Source organism: Molossus molossus, unplaced genomic scaffold (genome assembly GCF_014108415.1).
Source record: "Molossus molossus isolate mMolMol1 unplaced genomic scaffold, mMolMol1.p scaffold_m16_p_18, whole genome shotgun sequence".
Lineage (NCBI taxonomy): Eukaryota > Metazoa > Chordata > Mammalia > Chiroptera > Molossidae > Molossus > Molossus molossus.
Genome location: NW_023425353.1, coordinates 63,639,557 through 63,660,006, shown reverse-complemented (window position 1 = coordinate 63,660,006; position 20,450 = coordinate 63,639,557). Strand labels below are relative to the sequence as shown.

The following is a 20,450-nucleotide window of genomic DNA, read 5'->3' as shown; positions in this document are numbered from 1 at the left end:
ACCTGACTTAGTCTTAAAGGGTTTTACTGACCCTTTAAGGGGGGGGGGGGTACTGCCCTGGCCGGTATTGTTCAGCAGCTAGAGCATCGGCCTGAGGATTGAAGGTCTCAGGTTCGATTCCAAGTGAAGAGCATGTACCTGGATTATAGGTTCTTAATCCGTGGCCCAGTAGAGGTGTGTGCACAGGAGGCAACCAATCAATGTGTGTCTCTCATATCGATGTTTCTCCCCCCCATTCACTCTCTCTAAAAAAAAAAATCAATGGAAAAAATATCCTTGGGTGAGGATTAACAGAAATAAGTAAATAAAAATAAAAGGGGATACTTAGAGGCAAAGAAACAGATCTAATAGTGAAAGAAAACTACAGATATTCTTTTGCCGTAGCAGGTTCAAGGCTAGGGAAAACCAGAATCTATTTAGGGTAAAGAGTTCAAATGAAAAAAAAAAAAAAAGAGTTCAACCCTGGCCGGTTTGGCTCAGCAGTTAGAGCGTTGGCCTGGGCTCCAGAGAGACCGGGGTTCGGTTCCCACTAAGGGCATGTACCTCAGCTGCAGTTTGTTCCTGGCCCTGGTTGGGTCGTGTGGGTGGAAACCACTCGATGTGTCCCTTTCACGTCAATGTTTCTCTCTCTCTCTCCCCCTCCCACTCTATCTGAACAAAATATCAAAAAATGTCCTCAGGTAAGGATAAAAAAAAAAAAGTTCAAATAAAAACAGCTACTGAAAAATCCTCACATATCAAAATGTTACTCAATTACATATAAATGAACAAAGCAAAATAAATAATCACAAGTACTAACTTCAACTTAAAGATGATTTTGGGACCGGCCAGTGTGGCTCAGTGGTTGAGCATCGACCCACACACCAACAGGTCGCCAGTTCAATTCCTGGTCAGGGCACATGTCCAGGTTGTGGGCCAAATCCCCAGTGTGGGGCATGCAGGAGGCCGCCAATCAATATTCTCTCTGAACAAGTACTATTTCAAGTGATCATTTTGTAAGGAACAGTATCAAATAGTGACTTAAATCTAAAAACTAACAACTTTAAAATGCCAATAGCATTTGAACTGAATAGTAAGTAAATAATTTACACAAATCTGGATTAACTACAAATGTAAATTTTATTTGAAGTAAATAATCTTTCTGAGAAAAAAAAAAACAAACAAACCCATAAATAAAACAAAGATTAAAAAGGCATATAGCCCACCCGGCCAGTGTAGTTCAGTGGTTGAGCATTGACCCATGCACCAAGAGGTCGCCAGTTTGATTCTGGGTCAGGGTACATGCCCAGGCTGGAGGCCCGATCCCCAGTGGGGGGCATGCAGGAGGTCAATCGATGTTCTCTCTCATTGATGTTTCTCTCTCTCTAAAATCAACAAAAAATTAAAAAATTAAATTAAAAGGCATATAGCCCAGCCAGTGTGGATCAGTGGTTAAGCATCAACCCATGCACCAAGAGGTTGCTGGTTCAATTCCCAGTCAGGGCACACGCCCAGGTTGTGGGCCCAATCCTCAGTGGAAGGCGTGCAGGAAGCGGCCAGTCAATGTTCTCTCTCATTGATGTTTCTTTCTCTCTCTCCTTCTCCTTTCCTCTCTCTCTAAAATCAATAAAGACAAAAAAAAATTTTTTTAATGCACTAAAAAGGCATATATACTAAATATGTAACCATTCTATAGGACTGTAAAGGACAGTAAATATAATATTTGCAATTTGACTTTGTTGTTATTGTTGTTAATCCTCACCTCCACTGATCTTTAGAGAGATTGGAAAGGAGGGAGGGGGAGAGAAAGGAAGAGAGAGAGAAACATCAATGTGAGAGAGACACATCAATTGGTTACCTCCTACAGGTGTACCGACTGGGGCCAGGGATCAAATCTGCAACCCAGGTATGTGCTCTTGACCGGGAATGGAACCCGAGACCCTTCGGTGCTCAGGCAGACACTCTAAGCCACACTGGCCAGGGCTAACTTTAAATTAAAAATACCTGTAATCCTTGAAGATCATTCAGGAAGATGTTACCCAAATATTCCGTCATATAATTTCCATCTAAAATGAAAAGAGAATTCTATTTACATATTTTTAAACTGGTAACCTACTTTTGCAAATTTATTTATAAAAAGCAAAGACCTTTTATTTATTTTTTTATCCTCACCCAAGGCCATTTTTCGATATTTTGTTCAGATAAAGTGGGAGGGAGAGAGAAAGAAAGATCGACATGAAAGGGACAAATCGAGTGGTTGCCACCCGCACGACCCAACTAGGGCTGGGGACAAACTGCAACCGAGGTACACGCCCTTGGCAGACACCGAACCCGGGTCTCTCAGGACCGCAGGCCGACGCTCTAACTGCTGAGCCAAACCGGCCAGGGTGCAAAGATCTTTTAAAGGACAAGCAGCGCCCTGGCCGGTTTGGCTCAGCGGTTAGAGCGTCGGCCTGTGGTCCTGAGAGACCCGGGTTTGGTGTCCGCCAAGAGCGCGTACCTCGGTTGCAGTTTGTCCCCGGCCCTGGTCGGTTGTGCGGGTGGCAGCCACTCGATATGTTCCTTTCACGTCGATGTTTCTCTCTCTCTCTGTTCCTCTCTCTCCTCCTACTGTATCTGAACAAAAAATGGAAAAGGGAACAGAGTAATGAAATTACAACTGACCTCTGAATATGAGTCTGAACTGCATGGGTCCACTTACACGTAATTTTCTTTACATTTCCTTTTCTCTAGCTTACTTTACTTTAATAATATAGTACATAGTGCCCTGGCCAGTTTGGCTCAGCGGTTAGAGCGTCAGCCTGCGGTCCACAGAGACCCGGGTTCGGTTCCCGCTAAGGGCATGTACCTTGGCTGCAGTTTGTCCCCAGCCCTGGTTGGGTCGTGTGAGTGGTGGCCACTCAATGTGTCCCTTTCACATCGATGTTTCTCTCTCTCTCTCTTCCTCTCTCTCCTTCCCGCTCTATCTGAATAAAAAATGGGAAAATGTCCTCCGGTGAGGATAAAAAAATAAAAAAATTAAATAAATAAATAATAATAATAATATAGTACATAGTAAATGTAACGTACAAAATATGTTCATTGATATTTACATTATCGGTCAATAATAAGTTATCAGTTAAGTATTTGGGGAGTCAAAAGTTATACAGCCCTGGCCAGTTTGGCTCAGCGGTTAGAACGTCGGCCTGTGAACCAGAGAGACCCGGGTTCGGTTCCTGCTAAGGGCGCGTGCCTCAGATGCAGTTTGTTCCCGGCCCTGGTTGGGTTGTGCAGGTGGCAGCCACTTGATGTGTCCCTTTCACATCGATGTTTCTCTCTCTCTCTCCCTCCCTCCCTCCCTCCCACTCTAGCTGAACAAAAAATGGAAAAATGTCCTCAGGTGAGGGTGAAAAAAAAAGTTATACAAAGCCCTGGTTAGGTAGCTCAGTTGGTTAGAGCATTGTCCCAATATGCCAAGGTTATAGGTTTGATCCGAGGTCAGGGCATATACAAAAAAGCAACCAATGAATGCATAAATAAATGGAACAACAAATCAATGTTTCTCTTTCTAATAATCAATAATAAAAGTTATACATACATTTTCTAGTACGCAGACCCTAACCCCATGTCGTTCAAGGGTCAACTATATTTTCTTATATGTCCAAAGAAATCCATTTATCATAATCACACTGACAAGTTATATGGCCTTCTAAAAATAAGTAGGCATTCAAAGTAAACAGCTGACAATAACCTAACCTGGGCTACTAGTGATAGAAATATATACCCAATTCCTTCGCTTGGTTTGAAAGCCAACCACCTTACTCCTCTTTTTCAATCTTAAGTGCTGACAACATAAACTGTAACTAAATTAAAGCTGGACTTTTACTATAAAGTCACCTACACTGTGGTAATCTAACAAAGAATACTGCCAATTTTTCAGATCTCACTTTACTAATGAAAAAATTACTTTAAAATAAAAAAATGTCAGGCCCTGGCCAGGTAGTTCAACTGGTCAGAACATTGTCCCAACGTGCCAATGTTTCGGGTTCATTCCCTGGTCAGGGAACATACAAGCAGCAGCCAATGAACGTATAACAACAAATCGATACTTCTCTCTCTCCCTAAAATCAATAAATTAAAAAATACAATTAAAGCCCTGGCCGGTTTGACTCAATGGTTAGAGCGTCGGCCTGCGAGTGAGGATATCCTCAGGTGAGGATAAAAAAAATTAATAAAATAAAAAATGTCCCCTACAGGATGCCACTAGGCAATATTAATACCCATTCCCCACCTCTCTTCTGATACGCTTAAGGGCCACCTGACTTTCACAGAGATACAGATCCCACTATCCAAGACTAAAGTACTACTTGCTTACTCAATTAGAAATTTTTTGTCTAATTCTTTATCCTTTAGGAATTCTTGGAAGACCAGAGCTTACAACTTCCAAACATAGGCAAATATAAACTAAATGAAAACCAAAGTCCACACAATGACTATGGAAGATTATTTTCAAAATAATGGAGGAATGAGCCCTGGTGGGTTTGGCTCAGCAGTTGGAGCGTCAGCCTGAGGACCAGAGAGTCCCGGGTTCAGTTCCCATTAAGGGCGCCTACCTCGGTTGCAGTTTGTCCCTGGCCCTGGTTGGGGTGTGTGGATGGCAGCCAGTCAATGTATCTCTCTCATGTTGATGTTTCTCTCTTTCTCTTCCCCCGCCTCTATCTGAAGAGATAGATGTAAAAGCATCCTCAGGTGAGGATAAAAAAATAATAATAATAATAATAGAAGAATAACTGATTTTTAAAAAACCTTTATTTTTTTTATCCTCACCCGAGGACATTTTTCCATTTTTTGTTCAGACAGAGTGGGAGGGAGAGAGAGGAAGAGAGAGAGAGAAACATCGACATGAAAGGGATACATCGAGTGGCTGCCACCAGTACGACCAACCAGGGCTGGGGACAAACTGCAACCGAGGTACATGCCCTTAGCGGAAACCAAACCCGAGTCTCTCTGGGCCGCACAACCCAGACTGAAGGGGGCTGGGAATCGATTACAATCCCTTCCTCTGGCAGGTGCTCTAAACACTGAGAAACCAGTCAGAGATCTTTTACTTGTATTTTATGTAAGCTACTGCTTACTGGGCATACAATCTATGAATATTGCTCCTATCTACAAAATATCAATCACTACCAATAATAGCTCTCATGTAATGAGAGCCAATTTCAGGTCAGACTCATTCTCAGTAAATCTTCACAATCCTACAAAGTGGCTATCAGCTTTGTCTTACAAATGAGGAAGTCAGGGTTCACAAAGGTTAAGTAACTTGCTCAGGACAGCACTGTTAGCAACCAGAAGGGCCCAGGGTCATGCTCTCACCAGATTCATGGCCTATGGTGATTTGTAACTCCCCATCACCCTCCCAGAGAGCCTAATACTATCCACAAAGTTACCTCCAGAATCACAACAAAAGACATGTTTTTCACTTTCTCTGGATTCCTCCCCAGGATTTCAGCTTGGAGGTTGCCCAGGCTTCTTACTAACTATTCACCAGAGGATATTTTTCCATTGATTTTCAGATAAAGTGGAAGGAAGAGGGACAGAAAGAGAGAGAAAAATCGATATAGCCATTGTTTGCCTCCCGCACAACCCCAACCGAGGCAGGGGAGTAGAACCTGAACCCAGGTATGTGCCTTTGACCAGGAATTGAAGCCTTGTCTGAACTTGTCTCTTTGAGGGCCAACTCTCTAACCGCTGAGCCAAACCAGCCAGGGCTGAGGATATGGGTTTTTTTAGAGAGAAACACTAGTTCCCAGACGAGGGATTGACCCCGCAACCTGGTTATGTGCCCTGACAGGGAATCAAACCTGAGACCCTTGCAGGGTATGGGATGACATTCCAACCAACTGAGCCATACCAGCCTAGGCAATTTTAGTCTTTTCAAAGTTCAATATCCCTACTCTACCTGAAAGAGTGCTGACATCACTCAAAGGGGCCAGTATGTTTTTGCCTTATTAACAGAATTGATGACAACACTTTGATTTCCTTAGGTGTTAAATATTACCCCTACATCCCAGACAGAAAAGGAGTAAAATTACTTCCCCCCGAGCCAAAGACCTGACACCCACCCTAGGATCAAGGATCCAAACCGAAGACTTTTCAGTTTAAAGCTGACAACAGAGACTTTTTGGTGAGTCTGACCATGTTCGTTCCAGATATAACATTTAGTTTAGCACTGAATGGTGATTTACTAATTTTACATCTCAAAAGAAAACTACTTGGCACAAAAATATGAATCAGCGACTTAGTTTCAAAACCCCACACTATGTCAGTAGTGTCAAGTATGGTAGCCACTACCCAACATGCGGTTTTTAAATTTGAACTTAAAAATTAAATAAAAATTAAACTTTAGTTTTTCAGTTGCCCTAGCCACAAGTCAAATGCTCAATGGCCACATGTGGCTAGTAGCTACCCTACTTAACAGCAAAGGTATAGGATGTGTCCAGTGTGGCAGGAAGTTCTATGGGACTGAGCAACAATCAGTACTGAGGTGAAGTCATCCAAGAACACTGCTGCCACTCCCGCGGCGAGCACAGCGGCGTCCGGTGAGGCGGCGACGCAGGTCCCGGGCCGCATGTCCCTTCTAAGGCCCCGGGATATCCGCGAGGACACAGAGCCACGCGCTGGGGGGCCCTTCACCGGCGGACGTTAACGAACCGCGCGGAAGGCACTGCGAAAGCTGCAGGCGATGACTCGAGTGGCGAACCCCGGAGGCGGCGCGTTTCCCGGCGCGCCCGTTGGGGAGGGCCCAGGCGCCGGCGCCAGTAGGTCAGAGGCGCTGGCCTCCGACCTCTCCGCGCGCTGAGAAGGCGTCGGGAGGAGGAAAAACGGAGACACCAGGCGCCCGCCCGCTAGCCTCGGCCGTATTCTTCAGCCACCCCTCCACGGACGGCGCCGGGAGCTAAGACCATGTACCAGCTGACGGGGGCGCTGGGGCCTCGCGGGCGACGACGAAGGCGGAGCCCCGGGCGGGCTAGGGAGGCGCGCGGAGAGTCCACCCCCTCCCCCGGCCCGCCGGGTAAACAAGGCCGCAACTCGCTCTTCGCACTTACCGGGAGCCGCGGCCCCACGGCCGCTGAGCCCAGGCGGGGCAGACTGGGTCGAGCCGGGCCAGATGGATCTGACCCAGGCGCGGCAGTGGCGGAGGCGGCGGTCCGACGCCGGTCAAGGACCGCGCTGCTTCCTCCAGGCGGAGCGGTCTCCGCAACTCCGGAAGTGCTCAGCGCGTTTGCGTCACTTCCGGTCCTGAGTCGACCCGCGGTCGCCGGGGTCGTGGCAGGCACTGGGTAATATTGCCCTTCGGCCGGTGCTGGTTGTAACCCAGCGCTGGGGCCCAGAGTCTGGCCTGGGCATGCTCCGCTCCGAGGGATGCGGGAGGCCGCAAAGGAGAGGGTTCGGCTTACTTGGGCGTGGTCACGGCATCGCTTCCGGCTTTCGGCTACAGGACCGCCCGCCGGGGTATTTTTAACCAGCGTTTTTTCTGGATTCCTCACTTCGCTGTTTGTACTCGGGTGTTGGACACGGTGATAATATCTTGACGTCTACGGAGTGGATAAAGGACTGTTATTTCTCGCAGAGCCTTCGGGTCAGCGCGTCGGCCCCGCTTTACACTTAAGCTTTGAGGCCGTCGCCTGGTGGCCACCGAGCTGCAGGACCTCTCCGCTCCCTGATTCTCTGTACAGTTCTTTCGCTTCCCATTCACCGTGCAAGACTGAATGTTAACTGCCTTGCTGCACTTTTCCCCCCCCCAAATACTACAGGAAGTGCCAATATGATTTGTACTACCTTCTAGAACCTGTTGTCAACTGTATGGATACATAGAGCCACGGAGGTGCACTCAAGTTGCTACTGCACGAGTGGGAACGCCAGTAGGAAGCCGGCTGTGCAAGTCCGTAGATAACCCAAACCATTTCCACCCAAACACGAGTCGTGTATGTACTGATATTTGAAATAACCTATGTGTAATGGGCTCTCTCTCTCTTTTTTTTTTCTTTATTGATTTGAGAGATAGAGAGAGGTAGAAACATGGATGAAAGAGAACATCGATTGGCTGCCTCCTGCACGTTCCTCACTGGGGATTTGGCCCACAACATGGGCATGTGCCCTGACCAGGAATCGAACCAGCGACCTCTTGGTGCATGGGTCAATGCTCAACCACTGAGCCACACCCTCTGGGCATAATGGGCTCTCTTATTTAGTTCTTGCTTCTTGTATGTACTGGTGTGTTTCTTACACATGAGTTTCAGCTTCCAGTTTATCTCAGAACATGTTCCTAGATCAGGTGCAAATACTAGAAAGCTCCAAATTAATTTGGATTATTTAATAGTGATGAGTTTATGTTTATTGTAGGATTATGAATTTTGTATATTAGCAACATAAGTCTATTATACTCCAGTGTAGTTATTACATGTGTTTTGAGGAAACACATCCCTTTATTTGTTTATTTTTATTGATTTTAGGAAGGGAGGGGGAGTAACGTGTAAAAGATACATTGATGAGTTGCCCCCCAATGTTGAACCCACAACTTAGGTGTGTGCCCTGACCAGAATTTGAACCCACAACCTTCCATTGCACAGGACGATACTCCAACCAGCTGAGCCACACTGGCCAGGGTGAGAAAACATATGCCTTTATGAAAATTACAATACTATTAGTAAAGGACCTAAGTTTTATTTTCTGCAAATGAAATGTCAATTAGGAACTCTCACTTTGGGTTACTGGTAATAAATCCTCTCCAGAAAAAGAAAACAATAAGTCTTTCAGTAGAATTATTGCATTTGCAAAATAGAAAATGAGCTCACTTGCATATCTAGCACACTGGTACACATACAATATATTGGAGCCTATGTATGATCTTTAATTGTTCACCTGCCTTTCCCCTTGTAAAGGTAAGGGTTTTATTTATTTATTTATTTTTAAGAGAGGGAGGGAAGAAGAGAAGGAGGGAGAGACAGAAACATCTATGTGAGAGAGACACATCAGTTGGTTGTCTCCCAAATGATCCTGACCAGGGCCAGATCAAACCTGCATCTGAAGTATGTGCCTTTGACCAGGAATCAAACCTGTGACTCTTTAGTCCATGTGCAGATGCTCTAATCGCTGAGCCAAACCAGCCAGGGATAAAGGTAAGTTTCTTAAAAGCACAGATCCAACCTTGTTTTCAATATTACTCCATTAAGTAAACTTTTATTGGGCTGACAATAACATTATTTTGACTTAGTGGAAATTCCTCCCCAGGAAATAAAGACTTAAAAATTAAGCCCTGGCCAGTTTGGCTCAGCAGTTAGAGCATCGGCCTGTGGTCCAGAGAGACCCGGGTTCGGTTCCCGCAGAGGACACATACCTCGATTACGGTTTGTCCTCGGCCCTGGTTGGGTTGTGCGGAAGGCAGCCACTCAATGTGTCCCTTTCACGTCGATGTTTCTCTCCCTCTCTTTCCCTCCCATTCTATCTGAACAAAAAATGGAAAAATGGCCCTGGCCGGTTTGGCTCAGCAGTTAGAGTGTTGGCCTGCGGTCCAGAGAGACCTGGGTTCGATTCCTGCTAAGGGCATGTACCTCAGTTGCAGTTTGTCCCCAGCTCTGGTTGGGTTGTGTGGGTGGCAGCAACTCGATGTGTCCCTTTCACGTTGATGTTTCTCTCTCTCTCTCTCTCTCTCTCTCTCTCTCTCTCTCTCTTTCTCCCTCCCGCTCTGTCTGAACAAAAAATGGAAAAATGTCCTTGGGTGAGGATTAAAAAAAAATTACCCCAGCTGGTGTGGTTCAGTGGACTAAGTGTCCCATAGACTGAAAGGTCTGGGTTCAATTCCCAGTCAGGGCACATACTGGGGCTGTGGGTTCTATCCCTAGTAGGGGGTGTGCAGGAGGCAGCCAATCAATGTTTCTCACATTGATGTTTTATCTCTCTCTCCCTCTCTCTCTAAAAAACACAATTAAAAAGACATATTTGAAAAAATAATCCAAGCCCCGTTGGGGCAGCTCAATTAGTTAGAACATCTTCCTGATAAGCCAAGATTGCAGCTTTGTTCCCCCATCAGGGCACATAAAGAATGAACCAATGGCCAGGCCGGTGTGGCTCAGTGGTTGAGCAATGACCCATACACCAAGAGTTCGCAAGTTCAATTCCCAGTCAGGGTACATGCCCAGGCTGTGAGCCCAATCCCCAGTGGGGGGCATGCAGAAGGCAGCCAATCGATGTTCTCTCATCAATGTTTCTATCTCTAAAATCAATAAAGAAAATTTTTTTTAAAAGAATGAACCAATAAATGCATAAATAAGTGAACAACAAATCAATGTCTCACTCTACCTTCTTCCATCTCCCTCTCTCAAAAAACCAGTCAATAAATAAAAAGTAAAAAGCCATTAATAATGCTATACAAAGGCATCTATTGAAAAGGAAAGGTATTTGTGATATACTCAAGTGATAGGATGTGAAATAGTAATACTACTATTTTCAAAATATAGAGTCTGTCATGGTTTCTGTGGAACAGGAATCTGGACAAGCCACAGTGGGAATGGTTTATCAGTTCCTCGATGTCTGAGGCCTCAGAAGATTCAAAGGTTGGGAGCTGGAATTATTAGAAGAGTTATTTACTCATATATGTCTGGTGGTTGATGGTGGCTGTCAGAGACCTTGCTGGGACTGTCGGCCAGAACACACAGACACACACACACACACGCACACACACAACCTCTCCATGTGACCTAGTTTTCCTGGAAACATGGTGGATGGGTTCCAAGGACAAGTGTCTTAAGAGAGGGGGCCACGTGGGAGCTTTATCTCCTTTTATGACCTAGTCTTTGAAATAACACAGCATTACTTCTACCACATTTTATTGGAGCAAGCAGTTACAAAGGTCCCCTCAGGTTCAAGAGAAGGACATGAAACCCCACTTTTTTTTTTTATGTATTGCTTTTAAAGAGAGAGGAATGTAGAGAGAGGGAGAAAGAGAGAGATCGAGAAACATTGATTTGTTGTTCCACTTATTTATGCACTCATTGGTTGACTTCTGTATGTGCCCTGACTGGGGCTCAAACCCACAACCTTGATGTATGGGAATGACACTCTAATCAACTGAGCTACTGGGCCAAGACTAGTGAAACCCCACTCTTTTTTTTTTTTTTTATCCTCACCCGAGGACATTTTTCCATTTTTTATTCAGATAGAGTGGGAGGGAGAGAAAGGAAGAGAGAGAGAAACATCGATGTGAAAGGGACACATCGAGTGGCTGCCACCTGCACGACCCAACCAGAGCCGGGGACAAACAGCAACCGAAGTACATGCCCTTAGTGGGAACCAAACATGGGTCTCTCTGGACCGCAGGCCGAAGCTCTAACCTCTGAGCCAAAACAGCCAGGGCTGAAACCCCACTCTTGATGGAGTAACACCAACATGGTATCACATGGTAAAAGCATGTGGAATGGGATATATGTTGGTGAGGTCATCTTTGTAAAGTATAATCTGTCACATAGCAAGCTAAATGTATACATCATATCTTTCATCTTTGCCTTTGTTGCTTTTAATTATACAACTAATATATTGATACATTAAAGTGAAATGAATGCAAAAGTACTGATAACAACATGTGAATATTTCTGTTAACTCACTCCAACTCCCTTTACCCTATCCAAGGTTGGTTGCTGCCACTGTCCAGAGTTTGGTGCACATCTTTCCAGAACTCTTTCAGATACATACATACTTATGTTTATAGCTATATACATACATTTGCACTGAGTTTAAAAAATTAATAACAAGCTATCATAAATGTATTCTCCTTTTTTCACTTCATAGAAGGTGCTGTTATTATCCCCAAATTATAAATGAGCAAACTAGGGCACAGGGAGGTGTGGTAATTGCTCAAAGTCATAAAGTTAGGAAGTGGCCAAGCCAAGATTCTAATCCTGGCCATCTGGCTCCAGAGTCTACCCCCATGCACAGCGCTAGACTTCTTACTATTTCCTGCATGTTTTCTAGTTGGTTATTGTTAATTTATTGAAAAGCTATTGCTTTCTGGATATTATTCTTGTGTCTGTCTCCTTCCTTAACTTGCTTATTAGTTTTAATGGGTTTTCAACTGATTCTCTTGAATTCTCAAAGCAAACATTTGGATCACTTGAAAACAGTGATATTTTGGATCCTTAATTTTTAATATTTACATTTTCCATTTATTCTTTCTTTCTCTATTTTTCCCTCCCTCTTCTTCGTTTCTTCCTTCTTTCCCTACTTTATTTTCTCTCCCCCCTTCCTATTTGTCTTACTGCATTGGCTACCATGTCCAGTAAAATGTTAAGCAGTAATCAGGATCAAAAGCATCTTTAACTTTTGTTCCTGTCTTAATAAGTTTCTAAAATTTCACCATTAAAAAGTTTTGCTTAAAAAAAAAGGTAGTTTAGCCCTGGCCGGTTGGCTCAGAGGTTGGAGCGTCAGCCTGTGGGCCAAAGAGTCCCCAGGTTTGGGCACATACCAAAAAAAAAAAAAGGTAGTTTCTAGTTTGCTTTAAAAAAAATTTTTTTTAATCCTCATCCAAGGATATTTTTTCATTGATTTTTTTTGATAGAGTGAAAGAGAGAGGGAGAGAGAAACAGAAACATCAATGTGAGAGAGACACATTGATTGGTTGCCTCCCGCACTACACTGACCAGGGCTGGGGATCGAACCTGCAACCCAAGTACATGCCCTTGACCAGGAATCAAACCTGCGGGCCAACACTCCAACCACTGAGCCAAACTGGCAAGGGCCAGTGTGCTTTTTAAATTATTTTATTTTAAAATAATTTTTCTTTATTGATTTTAGAGGAAGAGAGATAAAGACATCAATGAGCCCTGGCTGATTTGGCTCAGCAGTTAAGAGTGTCGGCCTGCGAACTGGAGAGTCCCAGGTTCAGTTCCCACTGAGGGCACGTACCTTGGTTGCAGTTTGTCCCCAGCCCCGGTTGGGGTCGTGTGGGTGGGAACCACTTGATGTCTCTCACGTCAATGTTTCTTTCTCTTCTTCCCTCTCTCCCTCTAGCTCTATCTGAAGATAATGAAAAAAAAAAAAGACATCAATGACAGGGAGAGAGATAGGGCCATCGATTGGCCACCTCCTGCATGCCCCCCATTGGGGATCAGGCCCACAACCTGGGCATGTGCCCTGACCGGGAATCAAACCGGTGACCTCCTGGTGCATGGGTCTTTCTCAACCACTGAGCCACACCAATAGGGCATGAGCATTTATTTAGATGATCATGGGATTTTCATTCATGTTAGTGTCATTATCACATTTAAAACTTTGCTGAACTTGATTTGCTAATATTTTCTTTCATATTTTTGTATTCATGTATTAAGTGATAGTAGTCTGTTTCCATTTTTGTGTGTGAATGCTATCCTTGTCTGATTTGGACATCAGGTTTATGCTACCCTCTAAAATTTAGAAATGAGTAACAGTGAGAGTAGCCACAGAAACCTGTTGGATATGTCCCTGGTACTACCTCTCATGTGAATTTTCTGTACCAGATTCTCATTTTTAACAAATGGTCATTGAGATAACTATTAATTTTACAAGTTTCTTTGCCTACTGTGTTTACTTTGTTGGATTTATTTGTTTGGCTGTAGTATATCTATCCTTGGATAATTCTTTCAGAGAAGGCCATTGGGTAGCTAACTTTCTAAATTTTCCCTTTCATGGTTGAAAATGTTTTTGTTGAGTTCTGACTGGTTATTCTCAGTGGTTAGAGCATCGGCCCCGCAGACGAAAGAGTTGCGGGTTTGATTCCAACCAAGGGCACGTACCTCGGTTGCGATTCATTTCCAACCCTGTTCAGGGTCGTGCAGGAGGCAACCAATGGATGTGTCTTTCTCACGTCAATGATTCTCCTCCCCTCCCCTGCTCCCTTCACTCTATCTAAAAATAAATGGGAAAATAATATCCTCGGGTGAGGATTATAAAAAACAAAACAAAACCCTGGACGGTTTGGCTCAGTGGTTAGAGTGTCAGCCCACGGACCAGAGAGTCCCAAGTTCTGTTCCCACTAAGGGCATGTACCTCATTTGCAGTTCGTCCCTGGCCCCAGTTGGAGTTGTGCCAGTCGATGTGTCTCTCTCATGTCAATGTTTCTCTCTCTGTTCTCTCTCTTCCTCCTACTCTATCTGAAGATAAATGCAATAGTATCCTCCGGTGAGGATAAAAAAAATTTTTTAAAAGTCCAGCCATTGTGGCTCAGTTGTTGAGCAAGGACCCATGCACCAAGAGGTCACCGGTTTGATTCCTGGTCAGGACACATGCCCAGGTTGTGGGCCTGTTCCCCAGTGGGCGGGGGGGCATGCAGGAGGCGGCCAAACCATGTTCTTTCTCATTGATGTTTCTATCTCTCTCTCCCTCTCACTTCCTCTCTCTAATCAATAAAGGAAAAATAAATAAATAAATATAAAATGTTTTTGTTGCTTCCTCCCACTTGAATGCTAGTTTGGGTATAGGATTCTAGTTTTAAGTTTACCATAGAAATTGGAATTTATTTTTTGTTGTCTTACAGTCAGCATAGTCAATGAGAAATCTGCTGTTTTGATTCTTATTCCTTGCTTGATAGCCTAGCTTCCTCTCTGAAAACTTTTATTTATTTATTTATTTTATTCTCACCCGAGGACATTTTTCCATTTTTTGTACAGATAGAGTGGGAGGGAGAGAGAGGAAGAGAGAGAGAGAGAGAGAAACATCGATGTGAAAGGGACACATCGAGTGGCTGCCACCCACACGACCAAACAGGGCCGGGGAAAAACTGCAACCGAGGTACATGCCCTTAGCCGGAACTGAACCCGGGTCTCTCCGGACTGCAGGCCGACGCTCTAACCACTAAGCCAAACTGACCAGGGCTATTTATTTTTAATTGATTTTAGAGAGAGAGGAAGGGAGAGGGAGAGAGAGATGGAAACATAGATCAGAGAGAACATCAATTGGCTGACTCCTGCATGCCCCCACACTGGGGACGAGGACCACCACCTGAGCATGTGTCCTGGCCGGGAATCGAACCAGCAACCTCTTGGTGCATGGGTTGACACTCAACCACTGAGCCACATTACCCAGACCTCTCTGAAAGCTTTTAAGAGTCTCTTCTTATCTCTTTTGTTCTGAAATTTTGCCATGGTGCATATAGCATTTATTTATTTCTCCTGCTTGGTACTGGCCCTTTTCAGTTGAAATACTTGTTTTCTATCTGAGATATTTTTTTATTTCTTTGATTATATCCTTCTCTCTTTATTATCTGTCCTTTCCTATTGGAATTCCTATTACGGAGGAACTTCTGAATTGATCTGTGCCACAATTTTTCTCTTATTTTTCTTTCTTTCTTTTTTTTTTTTTTTTATCCTCACCTGAGGACATTTTTTCATTTTTTATTCAGATAGAGTGGGGAGCGAGAGAGAGAGAGAGAGAAAGAAACATCAATGTGAAAGGGACACATCGAGTGGTTGCCACCCGCACGACCCAACCAGGGCCGGGGACAAACTGCAACCGAGGTACATGCCCTTAGCGGGAACCGAACCCGGGCTCTCTGGACCGCAGGCCGATGCTCTAACCGCTGAGCAAAACCAGCCAGGGCTTTCTCTTATTTTTCATCTCCCTCACCCCATACAACCTATTTATGAGAATTTATCAGGTTGATTAACAGCTTTCTAATTTGTTTTCTAGGAATGTTCATGCTTTAATTCAGCTTACCTGTGGAATATTTTTAGAATTCAAGATTTCTTGTGGGTTCTTTTTTCCTGGGTGCCATTTACCTTCATGTGTAATGCTTTCAAGATCCATGTGGGCAGCCAGAGAAGTAGGGTTGGAACCCATGAGAATTACAGACATTGGGGAGATTTCAGCCCAGACTTGGAATTTGAGCTCAGGAAGAAAGAAAAAAGAAGAAAGGATCAAAGAAGGGACATAGGGAAAATTATTCCTTCTTATTCATGTTTGATTCCCATGGTCTAGGAATAACACCTCTTGTCTGGGGTCCAAGGATGGCTTCAAGTTCCCATGAAATTGAAGGAAAACTTGGATGTACATATAAATATGTATATTTTTCCAGGGAGAGGGTACCAGGGATTCTTCACCTCCCAAATGGCTAAGAACCACTTGTTGGACATTGTCTAGCATATGGAAGCAACTCTTGGTATACATCTCTTGCATCAACATGTTATGTATGGAGTGTGGAGAGTAAGGACACTCTGTGCTGAAGGAGAAAGTATGTGAAAAGGAATGAGATGAAGAGCAGTTAAGTAAATTGGTCTGTGTGGTGAACCAGGAGAAGCTCAGTTGGCTAAGAGATGAAGATACAATCTAGGGAAAAATAAGGTTGAAGAATTATGCTAATATGAGATTATGAAAAACTTGACTGCCCTGAAGTACTTGTATTTTCTTCTGATGCAATGAAGATCTGAGGAGATTTTTGACCGGGGAAAGACATAGATAAATTTCAGATAAGTTCTCTAGCTGTTTGTGCATGGATTGATGTTCAACCACTGAGCCATGCCGTCTGAATTTTCTAGCTGCTTGTAAGGCTGATCAGATTAGGAGGCAGGAAGACCATTTGTTTAGTGGGTTATTTGGTTAAATTTACTAGAACCACCTTGCCAGTGTAGCTCAGTGGTTGAGCATCGACTCATGCACCAAGAGGTCATGGGTTCAATTCCTGGTCTGGGCACATGCCCAGGTTGTGGGCCTGATCTGTAGGAGGCATGCAGGAGGCATGTTATCTCTCATCGATGTTTTTTTTTTTTTTTTGTACAGATAGAGTGGGAGGGAGAGAGAGGAAGGGAGAGAGAGAGAGAGAAACATCGACGTGAAGGGACACATCGAGTGGCTGCCACCCGCACGACCAACCAGGGCCGGGGACAAACTGCAACTGAAGTACGTGCCCTTAGCGGGAACCGAACCCGGGTCTCTCTGGACCGCAGGCCGACACTCTAACCGCTGAGCCAAACTGGCCAGGGCTCATCGATGTTTTTTATATCTCTCCCTCTCACTTCCTCTCTCTCTGAAATCAATAAACAAAATTTAAAAAAATTTACTAGACCCTGCTGGGCTTGAGTAGAGTCCATGTTGAGGTCTGTCATAGAGGTACCCAGGTTTACAAGAAGTTCTATATCAAACACCACCTCTTCCTGAAGTTGCTCTGAGTACAGATTGACTCTAAATTAGCTCCTTCTCTTCTCAGCCCTGGCTTGTTTGGCTGAGCAGTTAGAGCGTTGAACCATGGACCAAAGAATTGTGGGTTCAGTTCTGTCAAGGGCACGTACCTCAGTTGCTGTTCAGTCACCGGCCCTGGTCAGGGTAGTATGGGAGGCAACCAATTGATGTGTTTCTCTCACATTGGTTTTCTCTCTTTTTTTCTCTCTCTCTACCCCTCCCTCCCACTCTATCTGAAAATAAACGGAAACCGGGTAAGGAGTAAAAAAAAAAAATTAAAAATAAATAATTAGCTCCTCTTCTGCAGCCAGAAAGTCCTAAGCTATAAACAAGAGAAACGAGGTGCTATTAATAAATCTTGACAATTAGACCTTCTATCCAATAAAACTGTTGAGGTCAATCCAATGATGAGCAAAGAGTTATGCAAATTGAAGGTCCTCAGTAAACTTGTGGCCTGAACACTCACACAGTCCTGTGCTCTCATGGTGGAAATTCCCCATGATCTGTGGAAAACAAAGATGACAGTGTTCACTGGGGTAGGAAGTCAGGAGGAAACCTCAGGCTTCCTTGGGAGCTGACAACCTGCTTTGCACCTGAGCTCTCTCCTAACAGCCCCTTCTTGTACCAATGTCTAAGACTCTTCTCAGGCCTACTGAAGTCCTTTGAGAACTTTATATTTCATTTAACAAGTTCATTTAACAACAATCATCTTAGTAAACATCGACTGATTCTTAAACAGTCTTACTTTACAACTGTGAGCTGTCTCCATGCTTAGCTTGAACACTTTTTGTTCTATCTTGGAATTTCTTTAATAATTTCCTCTCAAACTCAGTCACAGAGTTGTATTTATTTATTTTTTGTTGATATTAGAGAGAGAGAGAGAGAGGAAGGGAAAGAGAGGGATCAGGCCCACAACCTGGGAACGTGCCCTGACCGGGAATCAAACTAGTAACCTCTTGGTGCATGGGTCGGTGCTCAGCCACAGAGCCACACCAGCTGGGCAGTCACAGAGCTTTAAAGAACACTTGTGCCAGGATTCAAGTCCAGAGATTCAGAGTCAGAGACCTGGAGATGCCAGGGCATTTTGAAGCATTTGCCAGGTGAGGCCACACATACCAGATACCACCCCACCCCTCCACCTCAGAGACCTTGTCTTTTTAAAAAGTAAGTTTTATTGATTTGGAGAGGGAGAGGGAAAGAGAGAAACATCACAGCAATTGGCTGCCTCCTGCATGCCCCCTACTGGGGTCTAAGCCTGCAACCCCGGGGCATGTGCCTTGACTAGGAATCGAACCAGTGACCTAAAGGTGCATGGGATAACGCTCAACCAACTGAGCCACACTGGCCAGGGCTCAGGGACCTTGTCTTATCAGCTGTGCTTTCTCTCCCCCTTCTTGATGTTTCCTTCAGCCTCAGTCCCATCTTACAAAAACACTAACATTTAATCACTCCTTTAATTCTTTGTTCCTTTCCCTTCCCTACCAAGCTTCTTGAACCAATAACTGACACTCAGGGCCTCTGCCTTCTTGCTGCCTGTTCAGCATTAGATCCATCACTTGTCAACACTCCTGGTAAGCTTCTTCTATATGTCATCAGTGATACTAGTTAAATCTATTGAGCACTTCAAATTCCTTAGCTTGACCCAGCATTTGACCCTTTCATCTCCTGGACTCAAAGGTACCATTTTATCTTCATTTTTCTCTAAAACTCTTAATAGCAGCCTCTGCTTTAATGCTGGCCCCTCTCCCATGGTATAGTTTTTCCAGGGCGGGTACATATACATTTTTATGCTGAAGCCGTCCTGGCTTCTGTCTTTGACCTGGTTTCTGTCTCTCTCCTGGTTCCCAAGCTGTATACGTGACACTAACCAGGTATATCCTCAGATGTGCTTTGGGCACTGCAATTGCAGTGTGTCTGAAACCCAGAGTTGCTGAAAGATTTCTGGTAATGCCCGTCTGGGTTCTATCTTCTTTTCCATCCTTTTATGACCTCTGCCTCAGTTCATGCATTCACTGCTTCTTGCCTGGACTGCTGTAATTCTCTTAACTGTTCTCCCTGCTTCAAGTCTCTCCCAAAACAAATTTACACATTCAAAATAGATTTTCTAAAACAAATCGGATCATGTCACTACTGTGCTTACAAAGTTCTTCCATAGCCCTGGCCGGTTTGGTTTAGCGGTTAGAGGGTTGGCCTGCAGTCCAGAGAGACCTGGGTTCAGTTCCTACTACGGGCATGTACCTCGGTTGCAGTTTGTCCCTGGCCCTGGTTGGGTTGTGTGGGTGGCAGCCACTCAATGTGTACCTTTCACATTGATGTTTCTCTCTCTCTCTCTCCTTCCCACTCTATCTGAACAAAAAATAGAAAAATGTCTTCAGATGAAGATTAATAAAAAAAAAAAATTCTTCCATAGTTTCCCACCATTTTCTAGAAAAAGCCTATAGTACAGAGTAGACAGGCTTTTGTGTCTTACCCCAGCCTTCACTGCCCTACAAGCCTTCTGGACCAGCCAGGCCCAGTTACTTCCTGATCCCAGTCTTGATCCTGTTACTCATCTTTTTTTTTTTTTTATCCTTACCTGAGGACATTTTTCCATTTTTGTTCAGGTAGAGTGGGAGGGAGAGAGGGAGGGAGAGAGAGAAACATCAACAAGAAAGGGACACATTGAGTGGCTCCTTCCGGTACGGTTGGGTCTGGCGATAAACTGCAACCGAGGTACGCACCCTTAGCAGGAATCAAACCTGGGTCTCTATGGACTGCAGGCCGCCGCTCTAACTGCTGAGCCAAACCGGCCAGGGCCTGTTACTCATCTTTCTATCCCCAGCATACATGGTCCATCTTCCCCATTCAGGCTTCCCTCTAGCCTGGGAGTGCCTATATAAGAGGACTGACTGTTGTCAGGTCACCTTGGCATTGAAGTACTTGCTACAGAGTAGGGGTATGACTATTGTCCACAGCTTTTTTTTTTTTAATTTTTTAAATTTTTTTTCTTTTTTTTTATTCTCACCCGAGGACATTTTTTCCATTTTTTGTTCAGATAGAGTGGGAGGGAGGGAGAGAGAGAGAAACATCGACGTGAAAGAGACACGTCGAGTGGTTGCCACCCACACGACCCAACCAGGGCCGGGGACAAACTGCAGCCGAGGTACATGCCCTTAGCGGGAACCGAACCCGGGTCTCTCAGGACCACAGGCCAGTGCTCTAACCGCTGAGCCAAACCGGCCAGGGCCACAGCTTTTTTAATTAAAAATTTTCACACATACAGAAATGATGAAAGAGTAATATAATGAATACCT

At 44.4% G+C, this 20,450-nt stretch overlaps 1 protein-coding gene across 4 annotated transcripts in view; it reads right to left on the bottom strand.

Annotated features, from left to right (window-relative positions):
- ARIH2 (ariadne RBR E3 ubiquitin protein ligase 2) overlaps nucleotides 1-7,196 on the bottom strand; it is a 62,717-nt gene extending 55,521 nt beyond the window's left edge. The window contains exons 1-2 of one of the 4 annotated variants that reach the window (XM_036266098.1): nucleotides 7,065-7,196; nucleotides 1,984-2,045 (exon numbers count right to left, since the gene is read on the bottom strand). The gene's annotated coding sequence lies outside the window, so the exon portion shown is untranslated. Of the gene's footprint in view, nucleotides 1-1,983; nucleotides 2,046-5,405; nucleotides 5,428-7,064 lie in introns of those variants that run through there. The other 3 variants (XM_036266101.1, XM_036266100.1, XM_036266099.1) reach the window with 3 other exon arrangements.
- Between the last annotated feature and the right edge of the window lie 13,254 nt (nucleotides 7,197-20,450).